Genomic DNA, 24,746 nt, shown 5'->3' with positions numbered 1-24,746 from the left:
GCTCCGTGCAACTAATGAAAATCTTGACAAACTGCCTATTGGCTTCTGTCTCGGGTTCTTCGGCCGACGTTCATCTAATGATTTTTCTGACGTTTCGCCAGCACGAGTGGCTGGCATTGTCAAAGCTTCACCCTCCATTGCCGGTGGTGAACTGGAGCCGCGCTCGCGGCCGCAGACTATATGTACCTGGCGCGCCAACGTCCGAGGGCTTCTCCGCGGTCATTTCCGGTGCGGTTCTCCTCTTGCTACCTGCGACGGTCGTTCGCTGCAGTACGGGAAGCCAGGATCCGTTTACCTTAAGGCTTTCCTCTTTCTTGTTGAAACTGTGCGCGTGTTTTTGTATTTCTACAGCTTCTCTAAACAAGCGCGTGCGATAGTGCTTCTCTACAGCCAGAACTTCCGTGTCGGCGAATTTTATTACGTGGTCGGTCTCATTCAGTGCGTGATCTGCCACGGCCCATTTCTCCACCTGCCCCAACCTGCAATGTCGCTTATGCTCTTTGATCCTGGTGTTAATGGATCGTCCAGTCATTCCGACATAAACTTTTCCGCATGTGCATGGTATACGGTATATTCCCGACATTGCAACTGGGTCTCTTTTCTCCTTCGCCGATCTAAGACACTCTTTGATCTTCCTTGTCGGTTTGAAAATCGTTTTTACGCCATGTTTGCGTAATATACGCCGAGACGGAAGTTCTGGCTGTAGAGAAGCACTATCACACGCGCTTGTTTAGAGAAGTTGTAGAAATACAAAAACACGCGTACAGTTTCAACAAGAAAGAGGAAAGCCTTAAGGTAAACGGATCCTGGCTTCCCGTACTGCAGCGAACGACCGTCGCAGGTAGCAAGAGGAGAACCGCACCGGAAATGACCGCGGAGAAGCCCTCGGACGTTGGCGCGCCAGGTACTATAGTCTGCGGCCGCGAGCTCGGCTCCAGTTCACCACCGGCAATGGAGGGTGAAGCTTTGACAATGCCAGCCACTCGTGCTGGCGAAACGTCAGAAAAATCATTAGATGAACGTCGGCCGAAGAACCCGAGACAGAAGCCAATAGGCAGTTTGTCAACAAGTGGCCACGAAAGCATTAACGATTTTGTAATGAGAATCTTGCCAACCACGTTGCCGCCGGAGGCAATCCTTACAAAATTTCACAACAGGCACGACAAAACAAGGAGAATCAAACGCGGCATCTCTAGAATGGTAGCAGTTACTCAGTCACGGTCGTTTCCAACACCTTAATACGGTGCTGGCCGCGGTGGCCTGGCGGTTCTAGGCGCTTCAGTCCGGAACCGCGCGACTGCTACGGCCGCAGGTTCGAATCCTGCCTCGGGCATGACGTGTGTGATGTCCTTAGGTTAGTTAGGTTGAAGTAGTTCTCAGTTCTAGGGGACTGATGACCTCAGATGTTAAGTCCCATAGTGCTCAGAGCCATTTTGAACCTTACTACGGTATACATGGGCCGCGCGGGGTAGCAGCTGGGCGTAGGGCGCCTCGTCACGGTTCGTACGTCTCTCCCTGTCGGAGGTTCGAGTCCTCCTTCGCGCGCGCGCGCGCGCGCGCGCGTGTGTGTGTGTGTGTGTGTGTGTGTGTATGTTGTCCACTGCGTAAGTTAGTTTGAGAAAGATTAAGTGGTGTGCAAGCCTAGGGACCGATGACCTCAGCAGCTTGGTCACATAGGAAGTTACCACCGCCATCATCACCACCACGGTAGACATGCTTTTGTTGTTCCCCTTAGCAACAAGAACGTTTCCACCACAGCTTTTGTCGGACCCAGTCACTGTAATAAGTCACAACGGACTCACCACAAAACAAGGAAATCGCCACACTTTAATACGGCAGAAAACACTTCCAAGCAGCTAAGGAATCACAGACGTACTTGAACTCTTTCGCCGAGCTTGACCCCGACGGACACACTTGCTACCGGCAACCACGACCCTGGCCAACACAGTTATGCCTCGTCGCTGCGGTGCCGTTATGCAAAGCTGCGGCCGTCATGAACTGAGCGCCGGCATGGCTTTCACTACTCCACGCTGTCACCGTTAACGCATCCGGCGCCACCGCAACGCCACTCGCGCACCTAGGCACAACCAAAACTCCGTAGTATAAAGACCAACTGTGGCTGAAACTGCAACGGTCCTAAATGCAGATTGCCGGAGGAGGAAACCAACCGGCGTAGTACGACAATCAATAAGGTTCACGGCCAAACATTTTGCTAGTGCGGAGGTCATTTGATGGAGCCTTCTTTCTTACATGGTCAGCTCTACGTTGCGTTTTCAGGTGTCCGACGAGCAGAGAATATACACTACTGGCCATTAAAATTGCTGCACCAAGAAGAAATGCAAATTATAAACGGGTATTCATTGGACAAACATATTATACTAGAGCTGACATGTGATTACATTTTCACGCAATTTGGGTGCATACATCCTGAGAAATCAGTACCCAGAACAACCTCCTCTGGCCGTAATAACGGCCCTGATACGCCTGGGCATTGAGACAAACAGAGCTTGGATGGCGTGTACAGGTACAGCTGCCCACGCACTTTCAACACGATACCACAGTTCATCAAGAGTAGTGACTGGCGTATTGTGAAGAGCCAGTTGCTCGGCCACCATTGACAAGACGTTTTCAATTGGTGAGAGATCTGGAGAATGTGCTGGCCAGGGCAGCAGTCGAACATTTTCTGTATCCAGAAAGGCCCGTATAGGATCTGCAACAAACGGTCGTGCATTATCCTGCTGAATTGTAGAGTTTCGCAGGGATCGAATGAAGGGTAGAGCCACGGGTAGTAACACATCTGAAATGTAACGTCCACTGTTCAAAGTGCCGTCAATGCGAACAAGAGGTGACCGAGACGTGTAACCAAAGGTGAGGCCGTTGGGATCCAGCACGGCGATCCGTTATTACCCTCCTGATCCCACCGATTCCATATTCTGCTAACAGTCATTGGATCTCGACCAACGCGAGCAGCGGTGTCGCGATACGATAAACCGTAATCGCGATAGGCTACAATTCAACCTTTATCAAAGTCGGAAACGTGATGGTACGCATTTCTCCTCCTTAGACGACGCATCACAACAACGATTCACCAGGCAACGCCGGTCGACTGCTGTTTGTGTATGGGAAATCGGTTGGAATCTTTTCTCATGTCAGCTCGTTGTAGGTGTCGTCACCAGCGCCAACCTTGTGTGAATGCTCTAAAAAGCTAATCATTTGCACATCACAGCATCTACTTCCTGTCGGTTAAATTTCGCGTCTGTAGCACGTCATCTTCGAGGTGTAGCAATTTTAATGGCCAGTAGTGTATGTATGTGTACGCGGCTCGCAACCAAACATCAAATGTAGTATTTAAAAATGTAATTTGATATAAAAAAGGTTGTATACCTGGAAGAATCCTGGAGATACTAATAAGTATCAGATAGATTATATAATGGTAAGACAGAGATTTAGGAACCAGGTTTTAAATTGTAAGACATTTCCATGGGCAGATGTGGATTCTGACCACAATCTATTGGTTATGAACTGCAGATTGAAACTGAAGAAACTGCAAAAAGGTGGGAATTTAAGGAGATGGGACCTGGATAAACTGAAAGAACCAGAGGTTGTACAGAGTTTCAGGGAGAGCATAAGGGAACAATTGACAGGAATCGGGGAAAGAAATACAGTAGAAGAAGAATAAGTAGCTGGGAGGGATGAAGTAGTGAAGGCAGATGACGATCAAGTAGGTAAAAAGACGAGGGCTAATAGAAATCCTTGGGTAACAGAAGAAATAATGAATTTAATTGATGAAAGGAGAAAATATAAAAATGCAGTAAATGAAGCAGGCAAAAAGGAATACAAACGTCTCAAAAATGAGATCGACAGGAAGTGCAAAATGGCTAAGCAGGGATGGCTACAGGACAAAAGTAAGGATGTACAGGCTTGTCTCACTAGGGGTAAGATAGATACTGCCTACAGGAAAATTAAAGAGACCTTTGGAGAGAAGAGAACCACTTGTATGAATATCAAGAGCTCAGATGGAAACCCAGTTCTAAGCAAAGAAGGGAAGGCAGAAAGGTGGAAGGAGTATATAGAGGGTTTAAACAAGGGCGATGTACTTGAGGACAATATTATGGAAATGGAAGAGGATGTAGATGAAGATGAAATGGGAGATAAGATACTACGTGAAGAGTTTGACAGAGCACTGAAAGACCTGAGTCGAAACAAGGCCCCGGGAGTAGACAACACTCCATTAGAACTACTGATGGCCTTGGGAGAGCCAGTCCTGACAAAACTCTACCATCTGGTGAGCAAGATGTATGAGACAGGCGAAATACCCACAGACTTCAAGAAGAATATAATAATTCCAATACCAAAGAAAGCAGGTGTTGACAGATGTGATAATTACCGAACTATCAGTTTAATAAGTCACAGCTGCAAAATACTAACACAAATTCTTTACAGACGAATGGAAAAACTGGTAGAAGCGGACCTCGGGGAAGATCAGTTTAGATTCCGTAGAAATGTTGGAACACGTGAGGCAATACTAACCTTACGACTTATCTTAGAAGAAAGATTAAGAAAAGGCAAACCTACGTTTCTAGCATTTGTAGACTTAGAGAAAGCTTTTGACAACGTTAACTGGAATACTCTCTTTCAAATTCTAAAGGTGGCAGGGGTAAAATACAGGGACCGAAAGGCTATTTACAATTTGTACAGAAACCAGATGGCAGTTATAAGAGTCGAGGGTCATGAAAGGGAAGCAGTGGTTGGGAAAGGAGTGAGACAGGGTTGTAGCCTCTCCCCGATGTTAGTCAATCTGTATATTGAGCAAGCAGTAAAGGAAACAAAGGAAAAATTCGGAATAGGTATTAAAATTCATGGAGAAGAAGTAAAAACTTTGAGGTTCGCCGATGACATTGTAATTCTGTCAGAGACAGCAAAGGACTTGGAAGAGCAGTTGAACGGAATGGACAGTGTCTTGAAAGTAGGATATAAGATGAACATCAACAAAAGCAAAACGAGGATAATGGAATGTAGTCATATTAAATCGGGTGATGCTGAGGGGATTAGATTAGGAAATGAGACACTTAAAGTAGTAAAGGAGTTTTGCTATTTAGGGAGTAAAATAACTGGTGATGGTCGAAGTAGAGAGGATATAAAATGTAGACTGGCAATGGCAAGGAAATCGTTTCTGGAGAAGAGAAATTTGTTAACATCGAGTATAGATTTAAGTGTCAGGAAGTCGTTTCTGAAAGTATTTGTATGGAGTGTAGCCATGTATGGAAGTGAAACATGGACGATAACCAGTTTGGACAAGAAGAGAATAGAAGCTTTCGAAATGTGGTGCTACAGAAGAATGCTGAAGATAAGGTGGGTAGATCACGTAACTAATGAAGAGGTATTGAATAGGATTGGGGAGAAGAGAAGTTTGTGGCACAACTTGACTAGAAGAAGGGATCGGTTGGTAGGACATGTTTTGAGGCATCAAGGTATCACAAATTTAGCATTGGAGGGCAGCGTGGAGGGTAACAATCGTAGAGGGAGACCAAGAGATCAATACACTAAGCAGATACAGAAGGATGTAGGTTGCAGTAGGTACTGGGAGATGAAGAAGCTTGCACAGGATAGAGTAGCATGGAGAGCTGCATCAAACCAGTCTCAGGACTGAAGACCACAACAACAACAACATGTAATATGCATCTTAACGGTATGATTAAATGATGATGGCGTCCTCTTGGGTAAAATATTCCGGAGGTAAAATAGTCCCCCATTCGGATCTCCGGGCGGGGACTACTCAAGAGGACGTCGTTATCAGGAGAAAGAAAACTGGCATTCTACGGATCGGAGCATGGAATGTCAGATCCCTTAATCGGGCAGGTAGGTTAGAAAATTTAAAAAGGGAAATGGATAGGTTAAAGTTAGATATAGTGGGAATTAGTGAAGTTCGGTGGCAGGTGGAACAAGACTTTAGCTCAGGTGATTACAGGGTTATAAATACAAAATCAAATAGGGGTAATGCAGGAGTAGGTTTAATAATGAAAAAAAAGTAGAGGTGCGCGTTAGCTACTACAAACAGCATAGTGAACGCATTATTGTGGCCAAGATAGACACAAAGCCCATGCCTACTATAGTAGTACAAGTTTATATGCCAACTAGCTCTGCAGATGATGAAGAAATTGATGAAATGTATGACGAGATAAAAGAAATTATTCAGGTAGTGAAGGGAGACGAAAATTTAATAGTCATGGGTGACTGGAATTCGTCAGTAGGAAAAGGGAGAGAAGGAAACATAGTAGGTGAATATGGATTGGGGGGAAGAAATGAAAGAGGAAGCCGCCTTGTAGAATTTTGCACAGAGCATAACTTAATCATAGCTAACCCTTGGTTCAAGAATCATAAAAGAAGGTTGTACACCTGGAAGAATCCTGGAGATACTAAAAGGTATCAGATAGATTATATAATGGTAAGACAGAGATTTAGGAACCAGGTTTTAAATTGTAAGACATTTCCAGGGGCAGATGTGGATTCTGAGCACAATCTATTGGTTATGAACTGCAGATTGAAACTGAAGAAACTAAAGAAAGGTGGGAATTTAAGGAGATGGGACCTGGATAAACTGAAAGAACTAGAGGTTGTACAGAGTTTCAGGGAGAGCATAAGGGAACAATTGACAGGAATGCGGGAAAGAAATACAGTAGAAGAAGAATGGGTAGCTCTGAGGGATGAAGTAGTGAAGGCAGCAGACGATCAAGTTGGTAAAAAGATGAGGGCTAATAGAAATCCTTGGGTAACAGAAGAAATATTGAATTTAATTGATGAAAGGAGAAAATATAAAAATGCAGTAAATGAAGCAGGCAAAAAGGAATACAAACGTCTCAAAAATGAGATCGACAGGAAGTGCAAAATGGCTAAGCAGGGATGGCTAGAGGACAAATGTAAGGATGTAGAGGCCTTTCTCACTAGGGGTAAGATAGATACTGCCTACAGGAAAATTAAAGAGACCTTTGGAGATAAGAGAACCACTTGTATGAACATCAAGAGCTCAGATGGAAACACAGTTCCAAGCAAAGAAGGGAAAGCAGAAAGGTGGAAGGTGTATATAGAGGGTCTATACAAGGGCGATGTACTTGAGGACAATATTATGGAAATGGAAGAGGATGTAGATGAAGATGAAATGGGAGATACGATACTGCGTGAAGAGTTTGACAGAGCACTGAAAGACCTGAGTCGAAACAAGGCCCCGGGAGTAGACAACATTCCATTAGAACTACTGACGGCCTTGGGAGAGCCAGTCCTGACAAAACTCTATCATCTGGTGAGCAAGATGTACGAAACAGGTGAAATACCCTCAGACTTCAAGAAGAATATAATAATTCCAATCCCAAAGAAAGCAGGTGTTGACAGATGTGAAAATTACCGAACAATCAGTTTAATAAGCCACAGCTGCAAAATACTAACACGAATTCTTTACAGACGAATAGAAAAACTAGTAGAAGCCGGCCTCGGGGAAGATCAGTTAGGATTCCGTAGAAATACTGGAACACGTGAGGCAATACTGACCTTACGACTTACCATAGAAGAAAGATTAAGGAAAGGCAAACCTACGTTTCTAGAGAAAGCTTTTGACAATGTTGACTGGAATACTCTCTTTCAAATTCTAAAGGTGGCAGGGGTAAAATACAGGGACCGAAAGGCTATTTACAATTTTTACAGGAACCAGATGGCAGTTATAAGAGTCGAGGAACATGAAAGGGAAGCAGTGGTTGGGAAGGGAGTAAGACAGGGTTGTAGCCTCTCCCCGATGTTATTCAATCTGTATATTGAGCAAGCAGTAAAGGAAACAAAAGAAAAATTCGGAGTAGGTATTAAAGACCATGGAGAAGAAATAAAAACTTTGAGGTTCGCCGATGACATTGTAATTCTGTCAGAGACAGCAAAGGACTTGGAAGAGCAGTTGAACGGAATGGACAGTGACTTGAAAGGAGGATATAAGATGAACATCAACAAAAGCAAAACGAGGATAACGGAATGTAGTCATATTAAATCGGGTGATGCTGAGGGGATTAGATTAGGAAATGAGACACTTAAAGTAGTAAAGGAGTTTTGCTATTTAGGGAGTAAAATAACTGATGATGGTCGAAGTAGAGAGGATATAAAATGTAGACTGGCAATGGCAAGGAAATCGTTTCTGAAGAAGAGAAATTTGTTAACATCGAGTATAGATTTAAGTGTCAGGAAGTCGTTTCTGAAAGTATTTGTATTGAGTGTAGCCATGTATGGAAGTGAAACATGGACGATAGCCAGTTTGGACAAGAAGAGAATAGAAGCTTTCGAAATGTGGTGCTACAGAAGAATGCTGAAGATAAGGTGGGTAGATCACGTAACTAATGAGGAGGTATTGAATAGGATTGGGGAGAAGAGAAGTTTGTGGCACAACTTGACTAGAAGAAGGGATCGGTTGGTAGGACATGTTTTGAGGCATCAACGTATCACAAATTTAGCATTGGAGGGCAGCGTGGAGGTTAACAATCGTAGAGGGAGACCAAGAGATCAATACACTAAGGAGATTCAGAAGGATGTAGGTTGCAGTAGGTACTGGGAGATGAAGAATCTTGCACAGGATAGAGTAGCATGGAGAGCTGCCTCAAACCAGTCTCAGGACTGAAGACCACAGCAACCACAATAACAAGTAATATATTTGACCGAATAAAAATTTTTAAAAATGAAAAAGAAGCAGAGCATAATAGTCCTTCACTGCCGGTGTCTTACTCCATTATCTAATATATAAAAATGAATCGCAAAATGTGTTGGTAAGCGCATAACTCAACAACGCCTCGACCAATTTGGCCAAATCTTTTTTTAAAATGTTCGTTGAAGTTCAAGGATGGTTTTTACGGCGAGAAAAATTAGAATTATTGCTGGAAAAACCCTAAAAATAGCCCTTTTCTTTTTCCTATACAAATGATTTGTAACTAAAACGTAGTCAATTTGAGCTTAATTGCTATGGTATAAAGTTCATATTAAAATGAATCGCAAAATGTGTTGGTAAGCGCATAACTCAACAACGCCTCGACCAATTTGGCCAAATCCTTTTTTAAAATGTTCGTTGAAGTTCAAGGATGGTTTTTACGGCGAGAAAAATTAGAATTATTGCTGGAAAAATCCTAAAAATAGCCCTTTTCTTTTTCCTATACAAATGATTTGTAACTAAAACGTAGTCAATTGAGCTTTATTGCTATGGTATAAAGTTCATATTTAATTACAAGCACACACTGTTGTCTAAGCAGTGTAGGTGTGTTCCTAACGTCAAAGATCATATCTATCAAAACAATGTGCGTGTGTGCGTTGGAGCACAGAATACATAGTTGGAGAAGTTTAATATCGCGTTCCGAAACTCGCGTTTCTTTTGTATTAGTTTCGGCACGCGAGATAAAATGCATCAGTTTCCACGTCATTACATCAGTCAAACAAAAATCGCGTTACAATTCGTACGGCTTAAAAGGATTTGACTTCAAGTCATATAAAATGTAAAAAAAAAAAAGTTGTCTGTGACCTAATCTACTGAGTTTGCTTTTGTCAACTGATACACGAAACAAATTCGTGTTTTGTGCAGAGTGTTTACTTAGTTAGTGTTTGTTTAGTTCGTGATTAGTGAAAAACTAATTTATATTTCATATGCCTCCTATACGACGAAGCAATTTAGGTAGAAGAACCAGAAATGCTACAAACCAAGCTAATTACCGATCTAATCGTACGGCACAAGAACGTGACGACGGAAATGAACGTGAAAGAATTCGGATATCACAAACGCGTGAAGCGCGAGCGAGACATTCAACTAATAATCGCGCAAGTTTGAATCGAGCTGCTTTCAGTTACGATGTGTCAATTGACTACAGTAACTACCAATGTGTTGTTATTGGTTCTATGAACTTGGTTTGCTCACACTGTAAGACATTAAAATACAAAAACGAAGCCAATGGATTGTGTTGCGCAAATGGTAAAGTGAAATTGATACCATTGGACCCACCACCAGAACCATTGTACTCATTGGTTTCAGGAATAGGAACAGATTCTATACACTTTTTGATACATATCCAACAATATAACAATTGCTTTCAAATGACTTCATTTGGGGCAACAAATGTAGTTCGGGAAAATTTTATGCCAACTTTCAAGGTATGTATTATAGCAGTTACTCATAATTATTTTAGCGAACAAAATTTTCTGTCACAAAAGTTAAGATGTGTCACTAATCTTCAATTTCTTAATCACTTATATATCACTTAGTCATCATATTATATGGTGATTCAGTTTCAGTGACACTTTTATTATATTTTATATTACATAGATATTAGTTCAAACTAAATATATACTTTTTAAGATCAAATATTATTTAAGTTTGATCACTGACAATCCATTAATTTATACCACACCATAATATTTTATTTTATTTACAGATACAAGGGCAAATATATCACAGAGTAGGTTCACTGTTACCAGTGTCAGATAGCGACAACAAATTCCTGCAATTTTATTTTATGGGCAATTCACCACAAGAAATTGATCTGCGTTGTGCACATAACAATTTAGTAAAGAGGTCTATTGTAGAACAATTACAAACTTTATTTCATCAACACAATCAATTGATTATATTGTTTAAAACTGCACTGGATCTGATGCCATCCGATAATCACAAAATTGTAATCAGAGCTGATAAAACACCTGCAGGTCAACATACAAGACGTTTTAATGCACCAACTATTGATGAAGTTGCTATCGTTGTAGTTGGAGAAAACTTGGAATCCCGTGATATTGTTTTACATCGTCGGAATGATCAATTACAACGTATAAAGGAAACACACCGCTCATATGATGCACTGCAATATCCCATTATATTTTGGCAAGGTGAAGATGGCTACGATTTCTCAGTAAAAATGATAAATCCCATTACAGGTAACTGAAATATTAATTTAGCTATGGCGATAATATCTCAGTCATTATATTATGTATTTTAATTTTATATTTGAATGTTATTAAAAGAAAATCTATTTACAGGTTCTGAAACCAACAAAAAAGTCAGTTCAATGAACTATTATTCATACCGCCTAATGATTCGGGAAAATGAAGAAAATCACATATTGAAATGTCGGCGATTATATCACAAATATGTTGTTGACATGTATGTAAAAATTGAAACGGAGAGATTAACATTCATCAGGTTGAATCAAACCAAACTCCGATCTGAAGAGTATATTCACCTTCGAGATGCGATTAATACTGATGGAAATGCACAGAATGTCGGTCGGATGACTATTCTTCCAGCAACATACATCGGAAGCCCTCGGCATATGCACGAATATGCTCAAGATGCCATGTCGTATGTTCGTCATTATGGTACAGCAGATTTGTTCATCACATTTACATGCAATCCGCAATGGATAGAAATCAAGCAGGAGTTATTCCCTGGGCAATCACCCATTGATCGTCATGATATTACAGCCAGAGTCTTTAGACAAAAGTTGAAATCTTTAATGGATTTCATCGTAAAACATAATGTGTTTGGTGAGACACGCTGCTGGATGTATTCTGTGGAGTGGCAGAAACGAGGATTGCCACATGCACACATTTTGATTTGGTTGGTTGAAAAGATAAGGCCAAATGAAGTTGATGCAGTGATATCAGCTGAAATCCCTAATGTACAAGTAGATCCTGGATTGCATGAGGTAGTTATCAAAAACATGATACATGGTCCCTGTGGAACTCTTAATCAAAATTCACCGTGTATGATGGATGGTAAATGTTCAAAACGATATCCACGGACATTAATATCGGAAACAATTACTGGTAATGACGGCTATCCATTGTATCGTCGCAGATCGACAGCAGACAATGGAAAATCAACAATTGTCAAATTAAATCAACAAGATATTGAAATAGATAATCGTTGGATTGTTCCATATTCACCCATTTTATCAAAGACATTCAAAGCACACATCAACGTTGAATCTTGCCATTCAGTGAAAACTATTAAATACATTTGCAAATATGTAACCAAAGGGAGTGATATGGCTGTGATTGGAATTGGTGCAGAGAATTCCAATGATGAAGTTACCCAATACCAAATGGGCCGCTATGTCAGTAGTAATGAAGCAGTTTGGCGAATATTTTCTTTTCCTATTCATGAGAGACACCCTTCTGTTGTTCACTTAGCTGTGCATGTAGAAAATGGACAAAGAGTGTATTTTACAGCACAGAACGCAGTACAAAGAGCTGCTCAGCCACCATCTACTACATTAACCAATTTTTTTGAGACATGCCAAAACGATCATTTCGCACAAACATTGCTATATTCTGAAATGCCAAAATATTATACCTGGAATCAATCCTCAAGGAGATTTATACGACGGAAACAAGGAAAACCAGTTCCAGGATATACAGATGTATATTCCACCGATGCGATTGGCCGGATTTATTCAGTACATCCAAGCAATGATGAATGTTTTTATTTACGACTGCTATTAGTCAATGTACGTGGCCCAACATCATTCCAACAGTTACGAACTGTTCATGGTGAATTGTGTGGATCCTACAGAGAAGCCTGTCAACGTTTGCAATTGCTTGAAAATGACGCTCATTGGGAGCAAACTCTCAATGATGCTGTAATATCATCACACGCTCATCAAATACGAACATTGTTTTCTATAATCATATCTACATGCTTCCCATCAAACCCAATTGATTTGTGGATCAAGTACAAAGATTATATGTGTGATGATATTTTGTATCAAATACGGAATAGAATGGGAAATCCAAATATACAAATCAGTGAAGAAATTTACAATGAAGCATTGATTTCAATTGAGGACATGTGCTTTATAATGTCAAACAAACTATTAATTCAATTAGGCCTGACCGCGCCCAATCGTCCAATGCATGACGCTTTTAACCAAGAGTTGCATCGAGAAAAACTGTATGATCTCAACGCTTTGAAAGAATTAATTCAAACAAATCTTCCACTGTTAACTGAACAACAGAAGTATGTATTTGAAACTCTTATGAAAGTAACAAATGATGAAACTGGAGGGATTTACTTCTTAGATGCACCTGGTGGTACAGGAAAAACTTTTTTGATTTCATTAATATTAGCAACAATTCGCTCACAAAATAAAATTGCACTTGCACTCGCTTCGTCGGGAATCGCAGCAACTTTGCTTGAAGGTGGTCGAACAGCCCATTCAGCACTAAAATTGCCATTAAATATGCAAAGCAATGAAACTCCAACCTGCAACGTTTCGAAGAACTCTGCAATGGCAAAGGTTTTGCAGCAATGTAAATTGATTGTTTGGGATGAATGCACGACGGCACATAAAAAATCTTTGGAGGCTTTAGACAGAACCTTAAAAGATCTACGGAGCAATAATAACCGATTTGGTGGTGCAATGATTTTATTAGCAGGAGATTTTCGTCAAACATTGCCAGTGATTCCACGATCAACGCCAGCTGATGAACTCAATGCATGTCTAAAGTCCTCCAATTTGTGGAAACATGTCAAAGTACTTCATTTAAGCAAGAATATGCGTGTCGAGTTGCGAAATGACCAATCTGGAAACATATTCTCTAAACAACTCATTGACATTGGTAATGGCAAATTTCCTATAGACATGTTGACTGGCTGCATTAACTTTCCTCAAAGTTTTTGTCAGTTAACTCGATCAAAAGATGAACTTATTCAGAAGGTGTTTCCAGATGTTTCTCAAAATTACAGAAACCATGATTGGTTGAGCGAACGAGCTATACTGGCTGCAAAAAACATAGATGTAAATGAATTAAATTTCAAAATTCAAGAACAAATTACAGGCGAATTGAGGATATATAAATCAGTTGATTCGGCTACTAATCAAGATGATGTAGTCAACTATCCACCGGAATTTTTAAACTCGCTGGATTTGCCAGGATTGCCACCTCACAATCTTCAATTAAAGGTTGGATCGGTGGTTATAATGTTGCGAAATATCAACCAACAGCGTCTTTGCAACGGTACACGGTTAGCGATAAAAAAATTACTAAACAATGTGATAGAAGCAACTATACTCAAAGGAAAGTATAAAGGAGAAGATGTTCTCATACCGCGCATCCCAATGATTCCGACTGATGTGCCATTTGAGTTTAAACGACTACAGTTTCCAGTGCGGCTTGCTTTTGCTATGACTATAAACAAGTCCCAGGGGCAATCATTAAGTGTTTGTGGTATTAATCTAGAAAACCCATGTTTCTCACATGGTCAATTGTATGTTGCCTGTTCCCGTGTTGGAAAACCATCAGATTTGTTTATCTATGCGCCAGGTAATCAAACAAAAAACATCGTATACCACAAAGCACTACAATGATAATAATAATAATTATGATTCACATGATTAACAATAAAGCGATTACTTACTTTTAAATCCTTATATATGTTTTATTTAATTATTTTTTATTCACAACGCCCCATCACCAGGGTGACGGTTCTGTTCAGGAGAATTTTTTTAAATACGTAGGCAAAAAAACTGCCATATTACAAATCTTTTTGACAGGACGAAGTCTGTCGGGTCAGCTAGTTACTACTATAAAACTACTGACAAAAAACTGAAACCCCAGGTTATTATCAGCTAGTAAGAAAATAAAAAGTGTAACAAGCAATTTACGATTGAAATCGATACAGGAAATGCGAAAAAATAGAAACAGTCGTCCAAAGGACTGACTCAGCAGACAGAAAAGTGGAAACAACCTTTAGTGTAACTGAAGGCAAAGTAATGAGAAATAATGCATGAATAAGAATAATGCAAGGGTATTCCCTTTTTAAATGCACAGGATATAGACGGTTGTTCTTACCTCGGTCTGGTTTCGAATGAAACGTGAAGGGAAATGGCTAATAGTGGTACGGCTTATCCTGCGCCACGCGCCGTACGGTGGCTTGCGGAGTATGTATACAGATGTAAATATAGTCATAAAAATATCAAAACACGTTATTAGGATTTGCTGACGTAGAACATATGGTACTGTGTGTTTGAAATTTTTAGCAATGTAGCTACACAGAGGGAGGACATATGATCAATGTTTTGGAAAAACACACCAAAGTTATCTCTCCAATAATACAATATCAGTCGCCCTTATTTAGGTTTTATTTTTAGGGTACCAGTTTCGACGATATATTACGTAATCTTCATGACTGCTTCAGTCGAGTAACCTTCGTGTTACAAAGTACAGCAGCACTTTTAGCCGCCCGCTGTGGCCGAGCGGTTCTGAGCGCTTCTGCTGCTATGGTCGCCGGTTCGAATCCTGCCTCGGACATGGATGTGTGTGATGTCCTTAGGTTACTTAGGTTTAAGTAGTTCGAAGTCTAGGGGGCTGATGATCTCAGATGTTATGTCCCATAGTGCTTAGAGCCATTTGAACCACTTTTAACTAGTCTCGTGGAGATCATGCCCGTAATAATCATCACGAGACCAGTTAAAAGTGAAGCTGTATTTAGTAATACGAAGGTTACTCAGTGATTATCCCAGCAACGACACCATCACCTTATCCACTACCGGTGCTTCGGGTGCCGTACAGAAGCGGACACTGGAGCACGGGGAAGGACAGAAGAGCGACAATCGAGCAGCACTCGCCGTAGAGCAGTACGACAACCGAACAAGGGAAGTAGCCAGTTTATCGCACAGTGCTTATTAGATAAAACTCTGCCATTAGAGGGCCCTGCAGCTGTAGACCCGTCCCTGAATCTGCACTTCCGAAGCTCTTCTAATATTGCACCATCACGTGATACAATTTTGTTACCTCCAGTTGGTCAGCCTATGCAATGAATAAAACTAATCGTTGAGACAGGGACACTGGCCCTTTCTGTCTGTATGTGGAAGACGTACATTAAACGTTGATAGGCTGCATCCTATGGCAGTTAGAAAGCTTGTGTACAGAACGAATTCACAGCGCAGGCAAGACACTACAAATATCTTTTCAATAGGAGGGAACAAAATCAAAATAGAACTTAACCTTCGAGCGGACGCGTCTATGTATAAAGTGCGCCAACCGCAAATAACACTGTTGTGCCTAGTTCGAGTGTTATTTTACAACAGCACACCCCTGCCTATTCCTGCATTATTGCTTCAGCTAGCACAGTGAGAAGCTGTGTTGTCATACGCTCACGTGAGCTACAGTAATTTAAAATAAACTGCGAGTGTGTCATCTTAGTGTACAAAATACGCCACGCACCCGGTGATGTCAGTAATTTTTCCTTCAGAATGAGGTTTTTACTCTGCAGCGGAGTGTGCGCTGGTATGAAACTTCCTGGCAGATTAAAACTGTGTGCCAGACCTTTGCCTTACGCTAGTTCTGCAAGGTTCGCAGGAGAGCTTCTGTGAAGTTTGGAAGGTTGGAGACGAGGTACTGCCAGAAGTAGGGCTGCGAGGACGGGGCGTGAGTCGTGCTTGGGTAGCTCAGATGGTAACAGTCTGCTTTTGGCAGGACATCAGAGCGGACGCATCTGTGTTTAAGCCGGCACGGTAGCTCAGCGTGTTCGGTCAGAGGGCTGCTCGCCCTCTGTAATAAATAAAAATAATTAAAAAAAGAAAAACTGAGTAAAGGTATCAACGATCAACTTGAACGGATGTCTTGTGCCGTCCGCCCAGACCAAACGCAATAAAAAAAAAAAAGTTGAGCACTTGCCCGCGAAAGGCAAAGGTCCCGAGTTCGAGTCTCGGTCCGGCACAAAGTTTTAATCTGCCAGGAAGTTTCAATTTTTCCTTCACTTTTATTTCGTTCCTTTTTAATCGAAAGAAAAGACGTAACAAGGAGATATATTACAGCGCAGGGCAAGATCAAAGCTGACAGGCAACGAGCTTGGTTGGTTACTCAACGAGGATCCAGACTTTAACTCTGTACCAGACAACGAAAACGATGACGACTCTGGAGAAGAAGAGGAATGTCTCACGCGAATGACGACGATTCAGATTCTGATCAACTTCACGATTCAGATGATGACTACGAAGAGCCACTTTTGATTAGGTGGGACAGAACGTGTAAATGGAACAAAATTGTCCTAATGTGACTTTGAAAACAAAAAAAAAAGAATATTCGGAAAATATTCCCTGGGCCTACACGTGTTGGCAGAGGGGTCACAAGTGAAATAGACGCTTTATGGACAATACTTAGCCTAGAAATGATTGATGAAATTGTAAAATACACGAACATATACATTCAGTCTAAGAAAAAATGTGTACAATATTCGAGAGAAAGGGACGCTAAAGAAACTACAAGGTGTGAAATAATGGCATTGTTGGGATTGCTGTATCTCATGGGGAATAAGAAAGAAAACCGCACAAATGTCACTGAAGTGGGGACAGCAGATGGTAGTGATATGGAGATTACAAGAGCTGTGATGAGCTACAGAAGATTTCAGTTCCTTTACGGTGTATGCGTTTTGACGACAAGAGTACAAGGCAAGAAAGAAGAGTAACTGATAAACTTGCCGCAATAAGGCAAATATTGGATGACTTTGTGGTGAACTGCAAGAACGTTTGTAGTGTAGGACAATTTGTTACTGTAGACGAAAAGTTGTAAGCTTTCCAGGGTCGCTGTTCTTTTGTTCAGTACATCCCGAACAAACCAGCGAAATAGGGGATAAAGATTTTTGTTTTATCAGATGCGAAACAGTCTCCACTAGTAATATTGAAGTATGTTGTGGAAAACAACCTAATGGACCATACAATGTTTCTAATTCTCCCTGTGATATTGTAGGAAGGCTAGTTACTCACACTGAAGGCTCAGAAAGAAAGGTTACAGTGGATAATTGGTACACCAGCTATACATTAGCTAACTCCCTTTTGAAAACAAAATGCGAGATCCCACAAGAATTTTTACCTGGGAAATGTACGACTATCGACTACTCTTTATTTGGTTTTCAGAATGATATGACGCTAGTTTCGTATGTGCCGAAACAAAACAAGGCAGTTATTTTAATTTCTACTATGCAGGATTTTGGAACCGTTGACGAAGTTACAGGTAAACCAGAGACTGTTTTGGATTACAATATAACAGAGGGAGGAGTCGACACAGCCGATCAACTGGGAGGCTGCAAGAAGATCAGTGCCTGCCGACATTGTAAGTTTTCTCGTGAAATACAAAGATCAACGTGTTGGGAGAACTAAGGAGCCTACCATCAACAAAAGATGTCGGTGTGTGACATGTGGACGAGCAAGAAACACATCTGCTACCATAAGGTGTAACACATTCCATAGCTTTGTTTGCAAAGTACATGTAAAAACAGTGCATACATGTGAGAAGCGTAACTTATTTCCCGAAAATGTGCAACACAATTAACTGTGTAGATGGGAGGAACTTTGCTATAGCTGATACTTCTTCAATATATGAAGCCTTTGTCGTTTTATATTGTAACGAAAAAGTGTTTTTGTTCAGTATGTGCTTAGGAATGTGTTGGAATAGATTAATGTATCAGCTGCGGCAATAGAATGATATGAAAGTTTCTTATTTCTTTAATCAAATAGTAACTTAGCGATGTAATATAAGTTTATTATATTTATGTTTAAATAAACTAAAATTAAACTGTGATTTAGCTCATACATGTTTCCCTTGGTAGCATGATGACAGCTTTTAACTATATGTGTACAAAGTGCTCCATGCGCCCGCTCGTGCTACGAAAATCAGCGCGGCTGCTCGAGGATTCTCTCCCAGAGCAGCTAACTGGTCGAATCCCTGGTATTTTCAGCTCAGCCTACATACCAAGTCACGTCTTCAAGCACGAGGGTGTAATCAGAAAAAATGACACCAGCTTAAACGAGGAAGAACTCCTGCACGCGATAGTTTCACCTTATGACGTCTTGTATGTCAGGCGCATATCAAAAAAGGTGATGAAGGACGTAATTACCACTACTCACCAGTTGCCACGTGTGTGGTTCAGTTTACCTAGCAAGTGCTGGCAGACTTTGTTTCGATTTACGGAATGCGTTGGCGGGTGGATATACATATCCCTTCCTTGCGGCAATGTTTCATCTGTCTCGGATTTAATCATGTAAGCAGACATTGCCGCTCTGCCATAAGATGCGCCAGATGTGGAGAAAATGATGTGCGAGTCGACTGCCCCTCCACCAGAGAGGTACGTTAAGGAAGTCGCTACTAGGCCAGGCATCACTTTCGTGGAAGCCGAAACGACTACCGCACATAGGCCGTACGCCGAAGCAGTGCAGTTCTCCCCATCCCTGAGTAATGAGCGAGCCCTCCCAGCTCTGCAGGCTCAGCCGCATAGATTTACATACAGTCAGAAAGCAGCAAAACCAGGCCGCCCGCCCGGGCGCTCACCCACCGATTGACGCTACCTACACCTCTGCAGCCGAACATCCTGCCACTGGGATCGATGCGAAGGAATTAGTACTCACCGCAACACCACACCTCCTTGTCGCTGAACAACTCCTGTAACGGAAGTTCCACTCCGGAGACGGATACAGGCAGACCGTCCGTTCTGGCGATACTCACATTGCAAGACAAACATCTTAACCTTACCATGCAAGTGATTCACGAAATCCCAAGAGCACCTCAAGGACCAGTCAGTTCCATAGCGCTACGCCATATGTTACTGGAAACTCTGGCTCAGCAAAATAGCGATTAAAATTATACAATGGAATCCCAGGTCTGTCATTTCCAACAGATAAACCCTGCAAAGAGAATTACTTTCACAATACATGCATTTTGCTGCTATCTCAGAAACTTGGTGTAAACCACATTCGTTGTTCTCACTCCTAGGCTTCCACGTTTTTCGGGAAGGCGGACAAGACGGAAAAGGCGGAGTTTCACTGTTTGTTAGATCCTCAGTTCCTGCTTCTGATAGATACATCGATCAAACGCACATTAGAGGCTTTCAGGCTGTAGCGTTGCGCACTCGCTTCAAGACTTTAGACCACGCCATCGTGGTACTATACTGTCCTCCTAGAACCAAAATCGAAATTTATGAGTGGCGCACATTGGCTAATCAGCTCGATCCTTGCTTTCCTTTTTTGAGGAGACTTCAAGGGTCACTACACGTCCAGGGGATGCGAGATGAGCGATCGATATGCAGTAGCTATTTTGGACATCGTAGATGACTTCAGTTTATTTATTGAGAACAACGGTTGCCCAAATATCATCCCAGTGCCTGGAAGACTGTGTTCTTCGAATATTTCCAAAGAATTTAATTGAGAGGCCTATCCTTACTCGCTGGGATCTATCATTTCGCTATTCGAATAACCACGATGAATGAGAGGTCCATATATGCAGTCATCAAAATCGAACATGCACAAAACAAACTGGGAGGTATATGAAACATCCGTCAAGGAACATTTTCACGCAGAGTTATAGCAAGGGCCTGCAAACGAATTTACAATATGTTCATTTCCCTAGGCGACCATATTTCCCAGACGCCAAGTAAACTCGATATGGATGCTGAAATGTCTTCCAGTTCCATTGTGGAATCAGGACTGCTCAAAACAAGTTGCTAAACAAAAGGTAGCTGGGCGAATTTTCTCAAACAGGCAGCCGCCGTTACCAAACTGTCTTTGAAGCAGCGAAAAAACCACTCGTGGAAACAGTTTTGTGAGATACTCACCAGAGATACGCCGTTGTTACCGGTTTGTTCCACTATACGCAAATACCGAATCAGGTCCCCGTTGACTTCTGGTTTACATGGATGGCAGGATGACTTCGCACAAATCGTTGCGGTCCCATTGGTCATTTCTCAATCACTACCAACCACGGATGCTGCTTCTCCTTCGTTCCTGGGATCGACGGAAAACCTACTGACACCATTCCAGTTCTCAGAACTGCGGATCGCCTTATGAGGTACCAGCAATGCTGCTCCAGAATATGCCAACAGTCATTATAAAATGCTGGTCAGTTTGCCGGACGAAGACTATATATGCGTCAAAAAATTTGTCCAGAAACGTGTTACACATTCGATATGTTTGTCGTGGCTTGTAAGAGTGGCAGAGATCACGGACTGTCAGTAGTGCCAGATAACGTGTAACTTCAACTCGACAAATATTTTCATTAATAGTAATTACATTAGGCCTTAGTAACAGTAGCTAACTTGTAATTAAAGGTGACAATGACAACTGCGAATATGTTTCTCGTTTCTGGAAGTATATTCGTTTAAAAAAGGCAGTTTGTACGGTGGTCGGAGATAAGGGATTACCACAGTGATCACGGTTATTACCCATGACAATGCTGTTTGCAAAGTATCCAGTTAATAAGTATTTTAAAACAAATTTAATGGCATTTGTGAGGAGGTGATATGAAAAGGGAGCCTCTTATTCGTGATTAATAAGTTAGCATCGTAAAATGTAAGTATGAAGCTGGACATCCATGATTCCCTTTCTGCTATGATAGTTGAGTCTCTTTTACATTAAAATTTTCCACAGATAGTAAGTTTTAGCGCGAAATAGCATTGCAGTGTCAGAAGCTGGATAAAAAACTTTTCTAACTATACAATATTTGTACTTGAACGATTAGAATGTGTTGAGAAAAAGATGTTGACTTGGGGAACAACAAATGGTTCAAATGGCTATGAGCACTATGGTACTTAAGATCTGAGGTCATCAGTCCCCTAGAACTTATACCTACTTAAACCGAACTACCTACACATCCATGCCCGAGGCAGGATTCGAACCTGCGACCGTAGCGGTCCTGCGGTTCCGGAAGGAAGCGCCTAGAACGCTCGGCCACAGCTGCCGGCAGGGGATTAACAGATATGATTTAAATGTTGAGAAGTCATGAATGAAGATTTTTTTTTTTTGCACTGTTGCCTACTACGGAAGCGAATCGTAGATAGATAACGGTTGGACAAGAAGGAATAGAAGCTTCTAAATGTGATGTTACAGAAGAATGATGGAGATTCAAAAAATGTTCAAATGTGTGTGAAATCTTATGGGACTTAACTGCTAAGGTCATCAGTCCCTATGCTTACACACTACTTACCCTGAATTATCCTACGGACAAACAAACACACCCATGCCCGAGGGAGGACTCGAACCTCCGCCGGGACCAGCCGCACAGTCCATGACTGCAGCGCCTAGACCGCTCGGCTAATCCCGCGCGGCTGATGGAGATTCAATGAGTTTATTGGATAACTGTTGACGAGATGGTTACAGAAGAAAGCTGGAGATTCTATGGGTAGACTGGACAACTGTTGAGGGATGTTGGGTCGAACTGAGGATTAATAGAAATTAGTGGCACAACTCGACTAAAAGATAACATCGGCTGATAGGGCACATCCTGAGGTATCAACGAAATTTCAGTTTGGTAATGGATGGAATGTGTGTGTGTGTGTAAAAATTGTAGAGGGAGACAGACTTGACTACAGTAGGCAAGTTCCAATAGATGTAGGTTTCAGTACTCAGGCGGAGATGAAGATGCTTGGGCAGCGTAGATAACCTTCGGACTATCGAACAGAACAAAAACAACATTAATCCCCGTGCTTGATGTTCATTTCATATGCTATTAGTAATATCAGCGCAGCCATCAGCAACAGAACCGTCATTAGTGACTAAAAAAATCATCTTGTGTAATCAGTGGAGCAGCAGTGTCTTAGCGATGTAATGTTAACTTTTCGTCATACTCATTTGCAGCCAATAGGAAACTTGTTGTGACACTGCGTAAGGATGACGGCGTTAGTCTGGTGACATCTACAGAATATTTCGTCAGTCCAGTTTCCGATGAATTTCTGCGTTGTCACAGTCGTTCTTATGACGACCGTTTTTAATAACTGAAGTTCCCGGTACAGCCACTTGCCGGACAATTTCTCCTGTATCACCCTATGCCAGCCTTCATTGTTACTCCTGACGTCTGGAGAGTTGCACAGTGGTGCAATCTGCTCACTGTTACATTAAAGAGGGCGCAGTGCACGACTGCCACGAGGAAGTAAAACGTCCCGACGGAAACCAATCGGATAAGAACCGAAGGAGAGCGCAGCGGACAGCGGAAGAAACGGAAAGTTTGATGGAAAAAGTAAATGAAGCAGTATAAAAGGGAGGCGGACGGAGAGAGGGCCGGCGGTCTTAGCGGGGAGGTAGCAGGCGCCGACCCCGTAAACCGGATGAAAAAAGTTGTAATCGCCGTTCCGGCGGCCCGGACAGCCAGCAGCCGCTCGTTGAGGGAAATGACGTCCGCCCGCCAGCCGACGATGCACTCTTATTTCACTCTCTGCCTCTTGCTCCGAGCCGGAAGCACTCATTTACAACTTTTATGTCTAATCCCGGAACTTCCCGGTTTATGAGGCGTAACGCGACTTGGGAACAAGTATCCGCCTTCTACAGGTAAAAACTATGCGGATTTGCCTAATGTGGGTCACGAAATAACAGTGGGAACAACGTAATACCAAGGGTTATTAATGGTAGTACCTGTGAAGGAATGGTAAGGTGCCGGGCTAACATTAATTCCGATACCCTTTAAAACTAATTGATTAACAGATAATTCTTAATGAAAAGTTGTTAAAAACATATTGGCTCTACTCTTTTTATTTTTTCTTCTTTTAAAGGGCTACTCTTAACTGATAATTACAAACTACAAGTTACAAATAACCTAAATTGGAACGATCACATAGATAATATTGTGGGTAGAGCAAACCAAAGACTGCGATTCATTGGCAGAACACTTAGAAGATGCAACAGGTCTACCAAAGAGACTGCTTACAGTACGCTTGTCCGCCCTATTCTGGAGTACTGCTATGCGGTGTGGGATCCGCATCAGGTGGGACTGACGGATGACATCGAAAAATTCCAAAGAAGGGCAGCTCGTTTTGTATTATGGCAAAATAGAGGAGATAGTGACAGAGACGTGATACGTGAATTGGAATGGCAATCATTAAAACAAAGGCGTTTTTCGTTTCGACGGGATCTTCTCATGAAATTTCAATCACCAGTTTTCTCCTCCGATTGCGAGAATATTCTGTTGGCACCCACCTACATAGGGAGAAATGACTACCACAATAAAATAAGAGAAATCAGGGCTCGCACAGAAAAATTTATGTACTCGTTTTTCTTGCGTGCTATTCGAGAGTGGAATGGTAGCGAGACAGCTTGAAGGTGGTTCATTGAACCCTCTGCCAGGCACTTTATTGTGAATAGCAGAGTAATCACGTAGATGTAGATAATATTTAGACTGATTCAGTATCAAGGGTAAAACGCCAGTGATACAGTAGAGACAAATTTGAACCCAAAGCAACGGTAACATCAATTAAAAGTTTCAAATCAAGCTCGATAGCTACTTGGGATAAAAAGTTTAAAATCCCCAATGCTATCTTAAAAATACATGAGGTAAGCCTTAAGCAAATTTATAATAACAAACCAATAGCAGTTCAAACCTAAAAAAAGTATTCAGATAAAACTAATTTATCAAAAGCACTTGTAATACAGAACAACAAATTACAGCGGGACCCCCTTATCACAAGTTTTGTACACACCAGTTTTTCTTGTGCCATAACTTAAAATTTGCTCATGTAGTGTACAGGAGTACCGAACAATTTCAAAACAACTTGAGGTGCAAAACTCCTTCAGATGAAAGCCAAATTAAAAGACCTGAACTGTTCAGTTACAAGTGTAATTATGTAACTCAAGAACAAATCTGCAGCATTAGAACACATCCGCAGCTACGTCGATGGGTCTTGCGCTCACCACCGTAGCGGCACCACCGTTTAGGATAGGGACAGTTAGTTTCGTGCGATATTCTGAGCACAAGTTACAATCAGGTGC

Source organism: Schistocerca nitens, chromosome 1, assembly GCF_023898315.1.
Source record: "Schistocerca nitens isolate TAMUIC-IGC-003100 chromosome 1, iqSchNite1.1, whole genome shotgun sequence".
In the NCBI taxonomy this organism is placed as follows: Eukaryota; Metazoa; Arthropoda; class Insecta; order Orthoptera; family Acrididae; genus Schistocerca; species Schistocerca nitens.
This window is presented reverse-complemented; position numbering follows the sequence as displayed.